The sequence below is a fragment of the Capricornis sumatraensis genome, chromosome 1, assembly GCF_032405125.1.
Source record: "Capricornis sumatraensis isolate serow.1 chromosome 1, serow.2, whole genome shotgun sequence".
Lineage (NCBI taxonomy): Eukaryota > Metazoa > Chordata > Mammalia > Artiodactyla > Bovidae > Capricornis > Capricornis sumatraensis.
Window position 1 is genome coordinate 259751739 of NC_091069.1, and position 19701 is coordinate 259771439.

Here is a 19701-nt window from a genome sequence, read left to right on the forward strand (position 1 = left end):
AGTCGTGTCCAACTCTTTGTGACCCCATGAATCGCAGCACGCCAGGCCTCCCTGTCCATCACCAACTCCTGGAGTTCACTCAGACTCACGTCTATTGAGTCGGTGATGCCATCCAGCCATCTCATCCTCTGTCGTCCCCTTCTCCTCCTGCCCCCAATCCCTCCCAGCATCAGAGTCTTTTCCAATGAGTCAACACTTCTCATGAGGTGGCCAAAGTATTGGAGTTTCAGCTTTAGCATCATTCCTTCAAAAGAAATCCCAGGGCTGATCTCCTTTAGGATGGACTGGTTGGATCTCCTTGCCGTCCAAGGGACTCTCAAGAGTCTTCTCCAACACCACAGTTCAAAAGCATCGATTCTTCGGTGCTCAGCTTTCTTCACAGTCCAACTCTCATATTCATACATGACCACTGGAAAAACCATAGCCTTGACTAGATGAACTTTGTGGGCAAAGTAATGTCTCTGGTTTTTAATATGTTATCTAGGTTGGTCATAACTTTCCTTCCAAGGAGTAAGCGTCTTTCAACTTCATGGCTGCAATAAGTGTAAACCCAGAGTAACCCAACTCTTGGGGCTTTTAAGATGTAAATATGTCAGGAATATATTTTTCCAAAAAGAATCCCCAAAGGATGGCTCTTTGTGTTATTCCCCTTTGCTGAGCAAAACATGATTTAAATTGTGAAAAATAGCAAGTACAATGAATATTGCTATTAATTGTGTTAAAGTGAAAGTGAAAACGCTCAGTTGTGTCCGACTCTTTGTGACCCCAAGGACTGTAGCCTACCAGGTTCCTCCGTCCATGGGATTCTCCAGGCAAGAATACTGGGGTGGGTTGCCGTTTCCTTCTCCAGGGGATCTTCCTGACCCAGGGATCAAACCTGGGTCTCCCGCGTTGTAGGCTGATCCTTTACCTTCTGAGCCCCAGGGAGGTCCAATTGTGTTAGAAGTGGTGTGGTCACTACTAGCCACTATGCTCAGGAGTTTTTTTGATGGATGTAATTTCAAAGCGAGAGGTAGGGGGGCATTGGGTTTCTGTTAAAAGCAACTCTTGTGTGTTACATGCTCCAGAGATGTTAAATACAAGACTTCCCTGGTGGCTCAGACGGTAAACCGTCTGCCTACAATGCGGGAGACCTGGATTCAATTCCTGGGTCAGGAAGATTCTCTGGAGAAGGATATGGCAACCCACTCCAGTACTTTTGCCTGGAAAATCCCATGGGCAGAGGAGCCTGGTAGGCTACAGTCCTTGGGGTTGCAAAGAGTCGGACATGACTGAGCGACTTCACTTTCACTCTTTTTTTGGAGTCTTTGTTTGCCATGCATTCAAGTTAAGGTAAAATCAACACAGAAGAAATAGGTGAATGGATGTATAATACTGAGATTAAAATCAATGGGTGCAGATTAAGTTGCTTCAGTTGTGTCTATTTGTGACCCTATAGACCGTAGCCTGCCAGGCTCCTCTCCCATGGGATTCTCCAGGCAACAGTACTGGAGTGGGTTGCCATGTTCTTCTCCAGGGAATCTTCCTGACCCAGGAATCAAACCCACGTCTCCTACATAACAGGCAGATTCTCTACCATCTGATCCAGGGAGGCCCTTTAAAATTAATGTTAAAATATAAATAAAGTGTCAAACATGTGTTAAAAAGAATAGTAACAAGCTGAGAGCCCTCTTAAGTCATGTGAGACATTCAGTTACTCTGGCAGTAATCGTGGGGGCCTCCCTCCTCATAACAACTGTATTAAATACATCCTCAGTAGTGATAATATTTGTTGAAAGTTAACTTGATTTTAACAGTTTTACTAGGAAAATGATCATTGATTTTGTTTTTCCCTTTCAAAATTTTTGAGTCATTCTTTCATTCCTTTTGGAGCTGGACCATTTTCTGCCCCCTCTAAAAAGCTCCTGGAGTTTGGGCGTTGAGCTGATGGAGTCTAAGGGATGAAACAGCCCTGTTACTGTGGATTTTGGGTCTTAGTTTCCTCATCTGTGAAGGAAGTGTTTGCCAAACTGAAACACACAGTGGCTTCATTGGGATGTAAATCCTCTCTCGTGGGCTCCTGGTGGAGGTGGGGGCGGGGTTGGTGGAGGCAGGGATGCATTGCATTGGAATCTCCTTCTGAGGCAGGGTCGGGGTACAGAATTTGCCTTTGGTGAGCGTGTCTCTAGGATCCTGCTATGGCCAATGTTTTCCTGAAAAATCCTCCATGAAGTCAGCTGTCTAGCCGCATCCCTTGCATTCCCTGCAGCTGCCCTGTCCAGTACGGTAGCCAGGAGCCACAGGTGGCTGTGTAAATTTAAGTTAATGAAAATGAAATAAAGAATTCAGTTCCCCCCTGGCAATAGACAAGCTTCCAGCAGACACGCTGCACAAGGCCAGTGGCCACTGCACGGGGCGGTACATGTGCTGGCCACCCCCATCACTGTGGAAAGTCCAGTCGGACGGTGCTGTTCCATAGTCTTGGCGTCTGGTTTCCTTTCAAAGGAAACCACTTGCTCTCTCAAGAGCCAAGTGAGTTAAACAACAGCAATGTTTGTGAAGTATAATGTATACACCCAAAAGCTCATCCATTTTACGTGAACAAGTCAACGATTTTTAGTAAATTTACCAGAGTTTCTTTTCTGAAGCAGAAAACACAGAAAATGATTAAAGTGACAGTTCTCCCAAGGATGGTACATAGCTAACACAATTTCAGATGACAAGGAGAAAGGCTGATCCATTATACACTTGGATGGGTGTCTTAGGATCTTGAAGCGTAATTCTCTCCTGGAACTCCAGGTGAAAAAGACAAAGCTATTAATAATTTGGCAGCATTTTAAATTATATAAGAGAAATATAAATAAATACAGCTGAATATCCCTAATTCAGACAGCGGTGCAACTGCACTGTATAACCAAATTTGGCAACTATTGTGGTTATGTTGCAATATAGCACAACCTTTCCCTTCCTTCCTTCATAAACAGAACTATCTTTCTGAGAAATGGAGACCTCATAACCATCACATATGATTAACGTAAAACTGCTTTGAATCTACTCACACACTGCACTGTTATGTCAGTATTAATACTGCATTCCTCATGATTCAGGTATTGTCTTTGTTGTTGCATAAGCATTCTTTTTAACGCAGTTGTAAGGGATGTTGCATGTTGTTTTGCTTAGCCTTTGTTTACTTCATGCATCTTTACAGTCTCATTTTCTGGGATATCAACAGTATCTATAGACTTGCTACAGAGCATTTTATTTCATTGATTTCACACCATGTTCTTACCCTGGCCCCTATTTAGTGCCATGTCCATATTTCCAGTGAATTGGCCTTATAAGTAAGGCTACAGTGATAATACCTGTTGCTTAGGTGTGAATATTTGTTCCTCCCCCTCCCCCTACCACCCTGACAAATTCACATGTGGAAATCCTGACACTCAGTGTGATAGTGTTATAATTCAGGGCCTTTAGCAGGTGATTAAAGTGAACAGGGTGGGGCCCTCATGAATGGGATTAGTGCCCTCATAAAAAAATATCCCACAAAGCTCCCTAGCCCCTTCCTCCATGGGAGGACATGGCAAGAAGATGCTGGCTATGAATCAGGAGTTGGATTCTCATTGGAAAGAGGCCGTGCTGGCACCCTGATCTTGGACCTCCCAGCCTACAGAACTCAAAGAAGTACATTTCTGTTGTTTATAAGCTACCTGTATTTAATATTTTGTTATAGCAGCACAAATGGGATGAGAAACTTATATTCATTTTTTTCTTCCAGGTCATTTATAAATGTGTATGTTATTTATATATATACATAAATACATATGTATATATAAATTGGTATGTATATACATGTGTATAGTTTGTGAAATATTATCATTATCTATGTTGTCTTATCCAAAATAGTAGCCATTAGCCACATGAAATATAGCTAGTCTGAACTGATATGTGCTTTAGATGTAAAATACACACTGGATCTTGAAGATTAATGTGAACAAAAGAATGGAAAGGATATCATTAATAATTTTTATATTGCTTATATGTTGAAATAATAATTTTCATATTCTGGATCCTATACATTATTAAAATTAATTTCCTCTGTCTCTTTGTACATTCAAACTGTGGCTATTAGAAATCTTAAATTACATATGTGGTTCACATTATATTAATATTTCTTTTGGATAGCACTGGTCTGATGCCTTTAAATTATTTCTGGATTTTCAATTTATTTAATTAATTTTTGCAAATAGTTCAAAAGAATCCGAAATGCAGTTCTTGGGTGCCATCTCGAAAATGACAGAATGATCTCTGTTGGTTTTCAAGGCAAACCATTCAATATCACAGTAATCCAAGTCTGTGCCCCAACCGCTAATGCCAAAGAAGCTGAAGTTGAATGGTTCTATGAAGACTTACAAGACTGTTTAGAACTAACACCAAAAAAAAATGTCCTTTTCATCATAGGGGACTGGAATGCAAAACTAGGAAGTCAAAGAGATACCTGGAGTAAAGGCAAGTTTGGCCTTAGAGTACAGAATGAAGCCAGGCAAGGGCTAACAGAGTCTTGTCAATAGAATGCACTGGTCATAGTAAACACCCTCTTCCAACAACACAAGAGAAGATGCCACTCATCGACATCACCCGATGGTCAATACCAAAATCAGACTGATTGTATTCTTTGTAGCCAAAGATGGAGAAGCTCTATACAGTCAGTAAAAACAAGACTGGGAGCTGACTGTGGCTCAGATCATGAACTCCTTATTGCCTAATTCAGACTTAAATTGAAGAAAGTAGGGAAAACCACTAGACCATTCAGGTGTGACCTAAATCAAATCCCTTATGATTATTCAGTGGAAGTGACAAATAGATTCAAGGGATTAGATCTGATAGACAGAGTGCCTGAAGAATTATGGACAGAGGTTTGTGACATTGTATAGAAGGCAGGGATCAAGACCATCCCCATGGAAAAGAAATGCAAAAAAGTAAAATGGCTGTCTGAGGAGGCCTTACAAATAGCTGAGAAAATAAGAGAAGCTAAAGGCAAAGGAGGAAAGAAAAGATATGCCCATTTGAATGCAGAGTTCCAAAGAATAATTTACTTATACAAATACTTTATCTCGCTCAGTCGTGTCTGACTCTTTGCGACCCGTGGACTGTAGCCCACCAAGCTCCTCTGTCCATGGGATTCTCCAGGCAAGAATACTGGAGTGGGTTGCCATTTCCTTCTCCAGGGGATCTTCCTGACCCAGGGATCGAACCCAGTTCTCCCACATTGCAGGCAGACGCTTTAACCTCTGCACCACCAGGGAAGCCCCTCCAAAGAATAGCAAGGAGAGATAAGAAAGCCTTCCTCAGTGATCAATGCAAAGAAATAGAGGAAAACAATAGAATGGGAAGGACTAGAGATCTCTTCAAGAAAATTAGAGACACCAAGGGAAGATTCCAGGCAAAGATGGGCACAGTAGAGGACAGAAAAGTAAGGACCTAAGAAGCAGAAGATACTAAGAAGAGGTGGCAAGAATATACAGGAGAACCATACAAAAAGGATCTTCATGACCCAGATAATCACGATGGTGTGATCGCTCACCTAGAGCCAGACATCCTGGAGTCTGAAGTCAAGTGGGCCTTAGGAAGCATCACTATGAACAAAGCTAGTGGAGGTGATGGAATTCCAGTTGAGCTATTTCAAATCTCAAAAGATGATGCTGTGAAAATGCTGCACGCGATATGCCAGCATATTTGGAAAATTCAGCTGTGGCCACAGAACTAGAAAAGGTCAATTTTCATTTTAATTTCAAAGAAGGCTTTGCCAAGGAATGTTCAAACTACTGCACAATTGTACTCACATCACATGCTAGCAAAGTAATGCTCAAAATTCTCCAAACAAGGCTTCAACAGTACGTGAACTGAGAACTTTCAGGTGTTCAAGCTGGATTTAGAAAAGGAAAAAGAACCAGAGATCAAATTGCTAACATATGTTGGATCATAGAAAAAGTGAGTGAGGTCCAGAAAAACATCTATTTCTGCTCTATTGACTATGCCAAAGCCTTTGACTGTGTGGATCACAACAAACTGTGGAAAATTCTGAAAGAGGTGGGAATACCAGACGACCTTACCTGCCTTCTGAGAAATCTGTATGAAGGTCAGGAAGCAACAGTTATAACCGGACATAGAACAACAGACTGGTTCTAAATTGGGAAAGGAGTACATCAAGGCTGTATATTGTCACCCTGCTTATTTAACTTATATGCAGAGTACATCATGAGAAATGCTGGGCTGCGGGAAGCACAAGCTACAATGAAGATTGCCGGGAGAAATATCAATAACCTCAGATATGCAGATGACACCACCCTTATGGCAGAAAGTGAAGAAGAACTAAACAGCTTCTTGATGAAAGTGAAAGAGAGTGAAAAAATTGACTTAAAACTCAACATTCAGAAAACAAAGATCATGGCATCCAGTCCCATCACTTCATGGCAAATAGGTGGGGAAACAATGAAAACAGTGACAGACTTTATTTTCTTGGGCTCCAAAATCACTGCAGATGGGGACTGCAGCCATGAAATTAAAAGACACTTGCTCCTTGGAAGAAAAGCTATGACCAACCTAGACAGCACATCAAAAAGCAGAGACATTACTTTGCCAACAAAGGTCCATCTAGTCAAAGCTATGGTTTTTCCAGTAGTCATGTATGGATGTGAGAGATGGACTATAAAGAAAGCTGAGCGCTGAAGAATTGATGCTTTGAATTGTGGTGTTGGAGAAGACTCTTGAGAGTCCTTTGGACTGTGAGGAGAGCAAACCAGTCCATCTAAATGAAATCAATCTTGAATATTCATTGGAAGGACTAATGCTGAAGCTGAAACTCAAGTACTTTGGCCACCTGATGCGAAGAACTGACTCCTTGGAAAAGACCCTGATGCTGGGAAAGATTGAAGACAGGAGGAGAAGGGGACAACAGAGATGGTTGAGATGGTTGGATGGTGTCACTGACTCGATGAACATGAGTTTGTGCAAGCTCCGGGAGCTGGTGATGGACAGGGAGGCCTGGCGTCCTGCAGTCCACGGTCACAAAGAATTGAACATGCCTGAGCGACTGAACTGAACTGACCTGAATAGTTCATACCTAATTCCCGTGATTCTTATAATTATTTTAATAATTTATAGTAACTTGAAATATAACATGAGTACAATGATACCTTTAGATAGTACTTGGCATTAGTGATTTCTATGTTTACAGATGATGTGTTCCACAAATTTATAAAGTTCTACATATTTATATCATGAGAACTTTTACTTTATAGTTCATTAAATCTTTTCATTAGCTTAAAAATATTGTTATCTTTTCTAATTTTAGGCTTTGCAGGTACCTCATTTCTGCTTTATTTATTATATATTTATTTTTCTATTTGTATTTTACATATTTTAAGCCAATTTATTCTGAGTTGACATCATTGACTTTTTTCATTTTTTAATAACTTTTTATTTCTACTTTCTAAATATAGCTGCATTCACTTACCCAAACAGAATTTAAAATTTCATTTTTTTCCTGTTTTTATATATGATTTTTTTTCTTCCGGAATATAGCGAGCTAATTTTGTATTTGACTTTTGCTAAGGTAGTAATCTGCATATTTTGCTTATTTTTATGATTAATTTTTATTAAATATTTTGCTATAATATACCAACTTTGCATTCTTTGAATAAATCCTGCTTTTTCCATATTGGACAATTTTCAAACCTATTACATTTTGTTTGTTAAGATTTTGCATCTTTGTTTCATTAATGAGAATTTCTAGCCCTGCTAAGGCCCAACAAATTTACTAAGGAAATATTGTTCCCTACAGAAACAAACCATACTTAAATATATGTATTTGGGGAATAATTTAAGTAGTGTAAGGGGTTATTTATTCTTCAAAAGCTAGAAAATTCTCCAGTTAAGTGTCAGGGTCATATGTATCTCACTTTTCCTGTTCATATATCATGAATTAACAATATTTTCTGTTCCTTACTGCATATGTTTTTTGTTACGTTTGTAAGAAATCATACGCACATGATTATTAAATCAATTAGCCGTAGACTTATAGCCAAGAGCAGCTTTACACTCTTTACACTCTTTATTTTTACGGACTTAGTCACACTCCTTATTTGTTTGCTTTTACACAAAGATGAGTAATCATAACAAAAAATGGCAGCTGACATTAAGTGGAAATTTGCTCTACACCAGAAATGCGGTGGGTTCAGTATCTTCTTCGCACCTTCAGAGAAACTCCAGAAAGTAGACACTATGTTAAGCCTCACTTTACGGAAGGTGAGGCTTTGAGAGATGACATCCTCTTCCCAAGGTCACCCAGGCAGTCAAAATTAAATGAGCTCAAACCCAGGCTTGTTTGCTTCCAAAGGCATGACCAGCATAAAGCACAATGAAGCCTACGGTGTGAACAAGAACGAAGCTGGAACAGATTTGCCCGCCGTCACCCAGGCCCCCCCGGGCTTGGTGTAGTGTGAAACCCAGCTGCTAAGTAAGAGTATGAGAGAAATTCACACTCCCAGTGAACTGGTGCTGAATAAATGAATTACCCTTGGCCTCAGAAAATAAGCCTTCAAACCTCTGCATCATTCTGTCTGAGCAAAACTCCTAGGAAGGAAGATCCCTCTGCTTAGGCCAGGTCACAGGAGTGTGGGTCCCTCAGACCTCACTCCCCTGCTTCAGATCATCCGAAGCATCTCGAATCTAAGGGCCGAGATGCTGTCTGCCGGAGAGCCCAGCTTCCTCTTCCTCTGTCCCCGTTTACCCACCACTGAAGAGGGACATATATTCCACAAATACCCTGAGTGCTTCTGAACACAACTTTTAGCTGTTGCAGTTGTCTTCTTCCTGATTACACTCATTTGTAATTTCTCCTTTTCATTAGGCCAATGATTGATCAATTTTGCCCATTTTGTCAAAATGCAAACTCCTATTCTGTTGGTTTACTGTGATTATCCCTCCCTTATTTAAAAACTTCCGGTTGTATCTTTTTTGCTTTCCTACTTTAGTTTGGTTCATTACCTTATTCCGTTTTAAAGCTCTTTAGGTACAGAATTAATTCGTGATGTTTCTGTCCTCATTTTATTGTTAGTATATATTTAAGGAGATACATTTTCTGGCCACAGTTCTGTCGGCATCTTATTAATTGGAAGGATCTGTTGCGCTTGTATGGTTGCTGTGTTAAAAAATACCTTCGCTGCTGTAACTTTACTCTATGTAGTTTAATCCAGGATTTAAAATTTTAAGTCCCATGTGATTTGTTTCTGCAGAATTTTATTTTTCCTACTTAATTATAATTGTATTGTTACATTGTGGTGTGAGAATATGGTTTCATAGATTTCATGCTATTGTTTTCTGCATTAAGTTCATTTTCCTGTCCCAGTATATGATTAATTTGTATGACTAGAAAGAATCTGTATAATCCCTTGTCCCGTGATTCAATACCTTCCCTGTGTCTGTTGGCTCTGCTTTATTCCTTCTATTTTTCAGCTACGGTTTCTCTTTATCCACACACTGTTGTATTCTTTTAGTTCTGAAATCTACAGTTTCTATCAGTTTGTCCTTGCACTTGGCCAGCTGTGCCTTAGTCAAGCACTGGCTTCAAGGTCATTCCAACACATGCAGTGTTACAGGGTCCTACTCTCGGAGGGACCCTGTACTTAGCGTAATGCTCTGCTGCTACTGTTTTGAAACTCTTAGTAATGTCTGAGCAAAAGGTCTTGCGTTTCCATTTTGCAATGGGCTGCTACAAATCATGTGGCCGGTCCTGCTTGTTCCTTATATCCTGAGACTTTATGGAGCTCATTTTTGTTACGAGCTGCTTGCAGATGCTTTGTTGGATTCCCTAGATAAGCCATCCCATCATTTATGTGAGAGCCTCTTCCAAGGTGTCCCTGGTGGCTCAGCTGGTAAAGAATCCACCTGCAGTGTTGGAGACCTGGGCTCAATCCCTGGGTTAGGGAGATCCCCTGGGGAAGGGAAAGGCTACCCACTCCAGTCTTCTGGCCTGGAGAATTCCACAGACTGTATATAGTCCATGGGGTCGCAAAGACTCGCACCCGAGTGAGTGCCTTTCACTTCACGTCTCACTTCCAGCCAGGCAGCTTTGGGAAAGCCCTGTGGTTAGCTCTTGCCCACCGGCAGGGTGGAATCCCTGCTGAAAGTCCTCTTGCCTCCTTCACGTAACGCGATTGATCTTTCGTTACTTCCAGGGGCGCTGGAGGAGCTTGCGGTCAGCTGTCGCACCGATGAGCCTCAGCTCAGCCTCAGCAGGACTCCTCCCTCGAGTTGCAGCAGGAGCCAAAGTAAGCTGGGCCCCTCGCCTCGCGCCCTCCCGCGCCCAGGTCCCCCGGCCTCCCCGCCTCTCACACAGAAAGGACGGGGCTTGCTCCCCCTTCTGCTCTGCGCTTGTCTGCCTTAGCTGCGCACACCGTCTGAGGGGGCCCAGATTCACTTCCCTTCCAACACAGCCATTCTCATGAGGAGCAATGGAGGCAACGCGTTTTCCATGTATCCTGGGAGTCAGAACCGCCTCCAGGCAGGATGGGGTTAAAACCCACTGGAGCATTCCTGAAAATCTGAACTGGAGATGGGCTTGTCTCTTATCTATGGGCCCGAGGCAGTCACTTCACCTGTCTGAGCCTTCTTTACCTGGTGGTGGTGAAGTCGCTCGGTCGTGTCCGACTCTTTGTGACCCCGTGGGCTGTAGCCTACCAGGGTCCTCTGTCCATGGGATTCTCCAGGCAAGAATACTGGAGTGGGTTGCCATTTCCTTCTCCAGGGGATCTTCCCGACCCAGGGATCGAACCCAGGTCTCCCGCATTGGAGGCAGACGCTTTAACCTCTGAGCAGCTTCAGTCGTGTCTGACCCTATGAGACCCTCTGGACTCTAGCCCGCCAGGCTCCTCTGTCCAGTGAAATTCTCCAGAAAAGAATACCGGAGTGGGTTGCCATGCCGTCTCTAGGGATCATCCTGACCCAGGGATTGAACCTGAGTCTCTTATGTTTCCAGCACCGGCAGGCGGTTCCTTACCCCCAGCACCACCTGGGAAGCCATATAAAGCGTTAGCCGCTCAGTCATAGCTGACTCTTTGTGACCGCAAGGACTGCAGCCTGCCAGGCTCCTTTGTCCATGGGATTCTCCAGGCAAGAAGACGGGAGCGGGTAGCCATTCCCTTCTCCAGGGGATCTTCCCGACCCAGGGATGAAACGTGGGCCTCCTGCACTGCAGGCGGATGCTTTACCGTCTGATGCACCAAGGCAGAGGGAATGAGAGTGGCTCTGCGTCAGCATGTCTGTGATGGTGAGGGTTGGGGTTCGGTTCAGCTCAGTTCAGTTGCTCATTTGTGTCCGACTCTTTGCGACCCCATGGACTGCAGCACGCCAGGCCTCCCTGTCCATCACCAACTCCCAGAGTCCACCCAAACTCATGTCCATCGAGTCGATGATGCCATCCACCCATCTCATCCTCTGTCATCCCCTTCTCCTCCTGCCTTCAGTCTTTCCCAGCATCAGGGTGTTTTCCAGTGAGTCAGCTGTTCGCATCAGGTGGCCAAAGTATTGAAGTTTCAGCTTCAGCATCAGTCCTTCCAATGAACCCTGCTCACAGAAATCCTACCTCCAGATCCTGGAGACAGAGTCTTGATGAAACAAACCCATAAAGCTTGAATCTCCAAGCAGGTCCACCCCAGGGCCTGTTTATTCACCCCCGAAGGGCATATGTTTAGGCCTGGATTAGGGTTGAGAGGCTGCTTCTCAGATGTCCTGCTCGTCTCAAGATGCCCTCATGGCCTGCCCTGAGGCCTGAAACGATGTGCATTTGCCCGGGGACACTAACCAATTCGTGTCCCATCCCTGCCCTCTACTCAGTCCAGAATCAAGCAGGGCTCTCAAGCCAGCCCTTCTAGGAACCCTCCAATTCCACTAATGCTTGCTTTCATTTCGGTGTGTTGGAATAATCCCATTTCCAACCCAGTAGCTGTGTTCGTCATCCATCTTTCCAGGTGGATAAGTGGTTTTCCCCAGTACAGTCACTGGTTGCTGGGCTCGCCTCTCTGTTTCCTCTTGACGAGACTGTAATTTAGGACACGATTTCTGTCCTCTCGTGGTTTTATGTTTCTCTCTCTTAAGAATCATTAGCTTGTGAGATGCGCTGGAAAGACTAATGAGATTTTACAACACACAGTGTGCCCACCGGTGGGTTAGTGGGCAGTCTCGGAATCCCCAGGCCAGCGTAATGTACGTTGAAGTCAGTTGTCAAGGTCATTAAGGGGATGGAGTGTGTATGTTCCAACAAATACCCATGTTTTGCGATTGAGCAGACACTTACTACATTCAAAGTGAAAATAAAGGGGGCCATTGACTGGGGCTCTGAAATGTAGGGGCATGGAAACTTTTACTGGTAAATGGTTTTCACACCCCAAACTCACCTTTATGGGGACCAGTGAGGAGGGAAGTACATTCAATACAGATGTGGCTGAGACTTCCTGTGTGTGCTGGAGGCAGAAATCTCAGGGGTCTAATTGACCTTTGGGGGAAATGGCTTGTGAGCTCAAATTGCTACTTTTTGATCAGCGTTCCTGGCCTCCTTTAACTTGTCAGCGTTGGTCTGCACCCATCCCAGGGGTCAGGTTGGGAGGCAGGGCAGCCGTTTTCTTCCCTGTGTGACCAAAAAGGATAATGAAATCCCTATGGTTTAAAGGATTTGTCTTACGACAAACTGACCAAATGGCAAGGGTTCAGACTGGAGCTCCCCAGCCAAAGCATCTCGGGTCCGGGGGCTGAGTCACGCAGCCAGACTGCTTCTTGACACCCTGCCTTGGCCAGAAGGTTTGAATTTCCCGACAAGTAGGAGTGAGAACAGTAGATTGTGGGAACGAAATGTTTATACACCACGGCGGAGAAAGGGGCTTATGAAAGACTTAAGATTTAAGCTGTGTGTTTAAAAGGAAAAAGGAAGCAGAGCAGAGATGGTTGGGCTCATTTTTATGGCTGAAATGTCACTGTAGATTAATTTGGTCTTTGCAGGGAGAATGGATGAATTAAAGAACACAGAGATGATGGATCAGTGTGCAAAGTGTTTATGGAGGCAATAAGCCTGAGTTTGACACTGGAGAATATGGTGATAACATGTTTTATTTTGGATACAACCTAGAGTTAAAAACCCAAGGTACCCAATATTGGACCTGGGGATTGAAGGCGATTTCAAATTATTCCACATACTCTAATTGTATTAACGTTGTACTCGGCTAGACACTTTAATTTCCCCTGTTACATAGACATCAAGACCTCAGCATCAAAGAAGTGACCATGTCAGGGAAAGGACCCTTTTATAATTCACCAAATGGAGACTCTTCCCAGAGAAGAGAATGTCCTGGGATAAAGACAAACCAGGGAACCTAATTTAAACAGTAGGAAAAGTGGACAAATTTAGTGCAACGATTGAACTCAGACTATGGGAATACATGAGTGCAAAGGCGTTCCATCTCAAGACAGCAAATGATAGAAAAATCACTTCTCTAGTCAGAAATACATAGCTTGGGAAAGAAGGCTCACACATGACATTACATGCAATAGTAATTCCACTAAAATGAAGACAGCCAAGAACAGGAAAAAAAAAAAAACCAAAACAGCCAAAGAAACAAAAAACCCAACATCTAATTTGACTTTAAAAAATAGTTTAAAAATCTGTGACTAAACACTCAGAGTCAGCAGGTCAAAGGAGTCACTCATATGACCTTTTGCCTTCAGGCTAGAGCGGTTCATACCATCCTGGTAGATAATTGCCTACCCTATTCTTAAGGTCCTTGTGCAAAGGAAATTCCAGGGCCCTCCGGTGCGGAGGACTCGCGCCTCGTGGCACAGAAGGATTTCCTCTCGGTGGAGCCTGACGTCCCCGCGGCCCTGGTGTGTCCACTTCCTCTTGCTCTTGCGCTAGTCCCCGCTGAGCTCAGGGTCCTCTGTTTTTATGATCACGTGACATGAGAGATCATTTAAGGCTCCCTCCTTCTAAGGTCTTGACAAAGGTCTGAAAAGGCAAGGAGCATCTGCACAGCAGCTGGGGTCAAGGCGGGGGCCTTGGGTGGGTCTGAGTTTGGGCCCTGTCTTCCCCAGAATGACCTTCTGAACCTTGTTCAACAAGCCAGCCTGTTGCTTCCTGGCAGCCTCAGTTCACTCGTCTTGCTCCCACCCCAAGCCCCCTCCGAGGTGTTACTGTGTACCCAGGCAGATCGCAAAACGGTGAGCCTGGCTCTCAATCTCTTCGCACTTGCCCCAGATTCCTTCTCTGTCTTCTGAGTTTTGAGGGTGGTGGTGTGTGTCCTGAACCCTGTCGGCTGCCTCCTGGGTAAAAGGGTTTACCCGCCTTTGCTCTCTCACGTCGTCTCTACGTGTCTCTGCTGAAAAGGCCAAGGTGGCATCTGGCTAACTTTTTGCTTACGTCTATGAGAGTGGATGCTGTCTAGGGAAGCTTCCTTCTTTTGCCAGCCTATTCATACATCTTCACAGCAGCCTTCTGGAGACTTTTGTCTTCTCTCCTGGGCTGTGACTGCTAATGGTGGGAAATTCTAACTCATTAGAAAGGAGCTGGGCAGTGTGCCAGGCTGGAGGGGGTCATGGTTTCGGTCTGGTCAGGTTTTGCTGCGTTGCACCTCTCAGAGCTAGGTCAGGATTTCTACTGACCCATGGCAGGGCTGGGAGGACTCCTTTAATTGATTCTTTGAAACTACTTTTTAAACTGGAGCTGTAACACATGCATAGGAAATAAACCTCCCTTTGACCCCAAACTCTCAGCTGCCTCCCCCATAGCATCAAGCACAGTCCTTTCTATGAAGTACATGCATGTTTAACAGACCAAAGCTTCGCGGATGCCTTTATTTGTAATAGATAATATGGAAAAACAAGAGTAAAAGTCAGAAGGCAGAGAGTAACACATACTCGCAGATCCAAGGAAAGAGACCTCAAGGGACTTCCCTGGCAGGCCAGTGGTTAATTAAGCCTTTGCTTTCCAAAGCAGAAGGGTGAAGGTTCAATCCGTGGTTGGGAAGATGAAATTCCCACATGGCTTGTGGCCAAAAAAAAAAAACCCAAAACACAAACAACAGAAGCAATATTGTAACAAATTTAATAAAGACTTTAAAGATGGTCCATATTAAAAAAAAAATCTTTAATAAAAAAAGAGGCCTTATGAAGAAAAAAGATTTTATAAGGATATGAAGGACAAAGGTGGATTTTCAAAAAAGGTGTATTAAAATCAACAAATTTATTGAGAAGCTATTTATGTTCAGGTTCTGGGGTGGTACAGAAAGCCTAAAGCTGAATCCTATACTGCTTTAAGAGCCAAGATGAGCCACATACTATGTCTTCTGGCGTCGGGAACATCTGAGCATAGGAGGACACATTTGTGTTTCTTGAAGGATGCCTTTGAGTCTTCCCATGGAGGTAGGGAAACAGGAATTCTAAACCTAGCAAACACCATGAGCAGCCAACAGAGGGTGAGGGTGGGCAGCTTTTCGGGGAAGTAGTCAGTGTGACTACTTTGGAGGAGGCAAATCTGGCTGGAACGCGATTCCAGAATGGAAGCCAGGGGCAAGGTTAATGCGGGCTGTGGGTGCCTGAAAAGAATGAAGTCTTTCTTGAATTGAAATGTTGGAGACTTTCACTTTGAGAAGTGATCCCTCCAGGGACAATTCTGATGGTGGTTTGAGAGCTAAATTGAAGCTGGGAGGGACCAAAGTCGGGCAGGATTAGGAGGCTGCTGCAACAGTCCAAGCCAAGTGTGGTGAGACCGTGAACCAGCCACACTGGTGGAAATGGTTTGAGAGACCTTTCTGGATGGATTTACACGTTTAAGTGGGCCAGGGGGATGTGAGGACTTGAGGCCCACTCTGAGTTACACAGGCAGGCTGCTGTGTACGTAGGATGCTGTAGAAAGAAGCACGCAGCACGGGAGAACAGGTGAGGGCAGTGCGAGTCTGGGGGCCTCAAGCTAAGGCATGTTGAGCGTGACATTCCGGGGCCAGTCAGGCCCAGCATCTCAGCAGGGAAAGAGGAAAGGCAGCATCACCAACTGTTTCACAAAGGTCAAGAAAGCTGGAGATTTAAAAAGTAGCCATTGGGTTGGTTACTTAGGATGTCAGTTTTGACCTTTGGGAGGGCAGTTTCAGCAGAAGCAAAAGGAAGTCAATTACATAGACTGGTAACTGAAAACTTGGGGAAGGCATTCGTATTTAAATACAGAAGGAAAGCGGCTAGTGGAGAGAGAAGTGGATGAGGACACGGGACCAAGCAAGGCAGGAGAGACAGGACAGCAGCCCCAGGCTGCCAGGTTTGGAAAAGAGAGAAGCCGCGCCTCTGCCTCGGGGTTTCCCCTTTCCTCCCAGAATCTCCTTCCTGGTGCTGCAGCCGTCACACTGGCTGTGGGGGTGGGGGAAGCCGCGCCTCTTTTTTTCACTGACCATCTGTCCCTGTATCCACAATGGTGAGCTGGGAGGAGGTATGATACCTAACCCCTCCTCACTGACAGGTGGGGGGAACCCACCACCAAGAGCCAAGCAAGATGCCTCTCCTTAGAGCCCGCATTTCTGGCCTTAGGGCGTTTCTGATGAAGGCAGCTCTTCCCTTCCTGGCTCCTGGTCGCTGCCCTGGGGCACCCAGGGCAACTTGAGATGCCAGACTTAAGAGCAGGTGGACCAGAAGGCTGGAAGCATTTCCTCTCTCTTTGGTCTAAGGCTGCCTTCCTAAATCTTGATTCTTGTCCTTACCTGATGGACACTGAGACTGGCCACTCCCCCAGGGAGGACCCCACTCCAGCTTCCACCCAGAAGAAGGTTACCAAACCCTTTAGTACCCCACAACCCCTGCAAAAAAAGTCATATCAGAAGAGTCCAATAATGATACAAGACATTCATAGACCATTTCTGACGTGATGTGTGGTTAGCTTAAGACATGGGGTGGTGGGTTAGGTAAGGATACACGGGATGGAGGAAAAGTGAAACCAGTTCACTTCTTGACGTGTCTTATTGTCTCTGTGAAATCGGATTGTAGGGCTACTGCTGAGATGGAGGGGCAGTGGGTGAGTGGGGATTTGGAGAGGAACAGTTTGGAGAATGGAAATTGGAGGCAGTTAGCAAAGAGGAGCATGCCGCTTTCACAGCACCAAAGGCCCCACTGGACCCAGAAAGCATACACCTGTCCAGTCAGCAGAGCTAGGTTTTTTTTTTTTCCGTCCAGCAGAGTGACCGCCTTGGGCAAGCAGAGGGAAAGTCATGGTTGGATTCATGCAAAGTGTAGAAGGGCCTGGGCTGCTGGTGAGAATGGGGTTCAAAGTCTTGGTCAGGAAGTAAAGACAGGAGTGCTGATGAACTTGAGAGAGGGACAGGGGGCGGAATACAGGTCTTAGGAGGCTGGCAGGTGGTGCGTCTGGGGGAGGAAGGGCAGCGTTGTTGGCTAGACGTGGGTTGTTTCTCCTTCGGCTGCGTGGGGTCTGTTATAGCGCAGGGGCTTCTCTCGTGGGGTGCAGGCTCTAGACCGAGCGGAATAAATAGTCGGCATTTAGGCTTAGCTGCCCTGCAGCCTGTGGGGTCTAGTTCCTTGACCAGGGGTCAAACCCGCATCCAATCCCTGCATTGGAAAACAGATTGTTAACCACTGGACCACCAGTGAAGCCCCAGAGGTGATGTGTTTCTGAGTTTCAGCTTTCAGAGATGAACTCGTTCTGGGGCTGGACTGTGTGAGTGGGAATGCAAAAGGTAGAAGGTCGGGAGCCATCCACCCCACGCTGGGTGGGATGCAGCGAATGACGTGGTCATCAGACTTCCTCCACTCCTGAAAACAGTCTGTTCTTGGAACTCAGATCAACAAGACCGAAACACACGCCAGATCTGGGAGGCATTTGTTACACTTTGCTTATCATGCAGTCAGCAGCTGGGCAGGAAAACGTAAGCCTCTGTGTAGACCTTAGGTGAGACCTTGTTTTGTGGGTGTCCTTAAGAGAAGGCACTAACCCAATATCAAGTTTTCTATTCTAGAATCTTGGTTTCTCTGAAAAGATTAGATGATCTGAGCAGCACTGGGCCACGATTTCCTCTTGGCAGCAAGACTCCTCACCAGGGTATGTGAGTCCCCATGGCTCCGTAATGCTGCCTCTCACCTGGTTATCCATACCATCTTTCCTTCAATTAGGAGGGAAGTGAAATATTTCCTAAAACCAAGGCACTTTTAAAAACTGGAAAACCAGAGATAAGTCAGGATTCCTCTGTATTTGACATGGAAATATGTCACTGCTGACAACTATGATGGTATTAGGAAACAAATCCTTCCAGCTTTACCTGTTACATTATCTTCCTGGCTCCTACAAGCACTTGAGCTTGCAATGATTCATGTAATCAAATAACAGTGGAAATACAATCCCACACATGAACGTTTACGAAAGCAGAGCAGCAAGCGACAGTAACTTTTAGAGCAAATCATACTGTTACTTTTGCTAATAAACTAATCTTACTGAATCTCCGGTCATTAATAGATTCCCTCAAAATGCTACCTAACTCAGTAGGCACTGAAAAACACTTGATGAATTCACGCAGTGGCTCCTCAGAGGCTGGAAATCGTTGATGTAATTCCCTGAGTGCCTAACTTCTTGGCAGCTATATACATGTGTAGGTTGAATCCAAGCAAAATGGGTGAAGGATCTTCAGCATAAGAGGAGAGGAAGAATATGAAAATGAAAGTTGTTGGCAGGTCTAACTTGCCTCATGGGTGCCGAGGAAGAAAGGCAATTGATACATATTTCTTGCTGAGGAGCATGAAAAAATTACACATAATCCCAACCCTTAGGACCATAGTAGATTCAAATCAACGTCTAGGATTAATTTAGGAAGCAAATAGGTAGCCAGTGTGGGCCAGCACACTGATTTAATCTGTTATTTCCTTAAAGCATTTTGGTCTCCTACCTTCTGCTGTAGTTAAGGCTCACATTAAACATATGGGGAGCAGTCAAAAATGAAGGCTCAGAATTGTACTGCATCTTGAAAGAAATACAGAAATAAAATGGGGATAGAGGCTTGAGAAATGGAAATTATCATCACACATTGAGGGAAAAATAATCTGAAGGCCAAGTGTTCAGTGAGTCAGAAAAATTTAGAGTCGTAATGTTAGAGGCTGCGAACTGGAAACTAGATACGAATTCATAACCTACAAGGGTATCAGTGACGGCAAGAAGTCGGTAAGCAGCGTCAGTGTTATTTTGGGAGGCCGCAGGAAGGCTCTTACCCAGCAGGGAGCCTGCAGAACCCGTGTTTGAGGCACCGGATTTAAGTCACAAACAAACGGAACATCGTGCTGTCCAGGGTGACAACAATGATTAAAAGCCCAAGCAGACTGCAATCTGAAGAAAACTTAGAAGAGATGAATTGATGGCATGACAAAAAAAAAAAAAAACACGGGATTTTTAGAGGTATATATTTACTTTAAACATTATGAACAAACGACTGATTCATCAGCATCTTACCATTGGTATACAGAGACAATAAACTGCCATACACACCATATTCAGAATGAGCATTTTACTGATGTCTTGCCTATCTCTTATTGCTCAACTCTGAAAAGTCATCGGAAGGGACCATTCGACAGTATTTGCTGAGAGAGGACTATGACATTTTGGCTCCTTTTCTAATTCGAACTTCTATGAATTTTACAATGCCA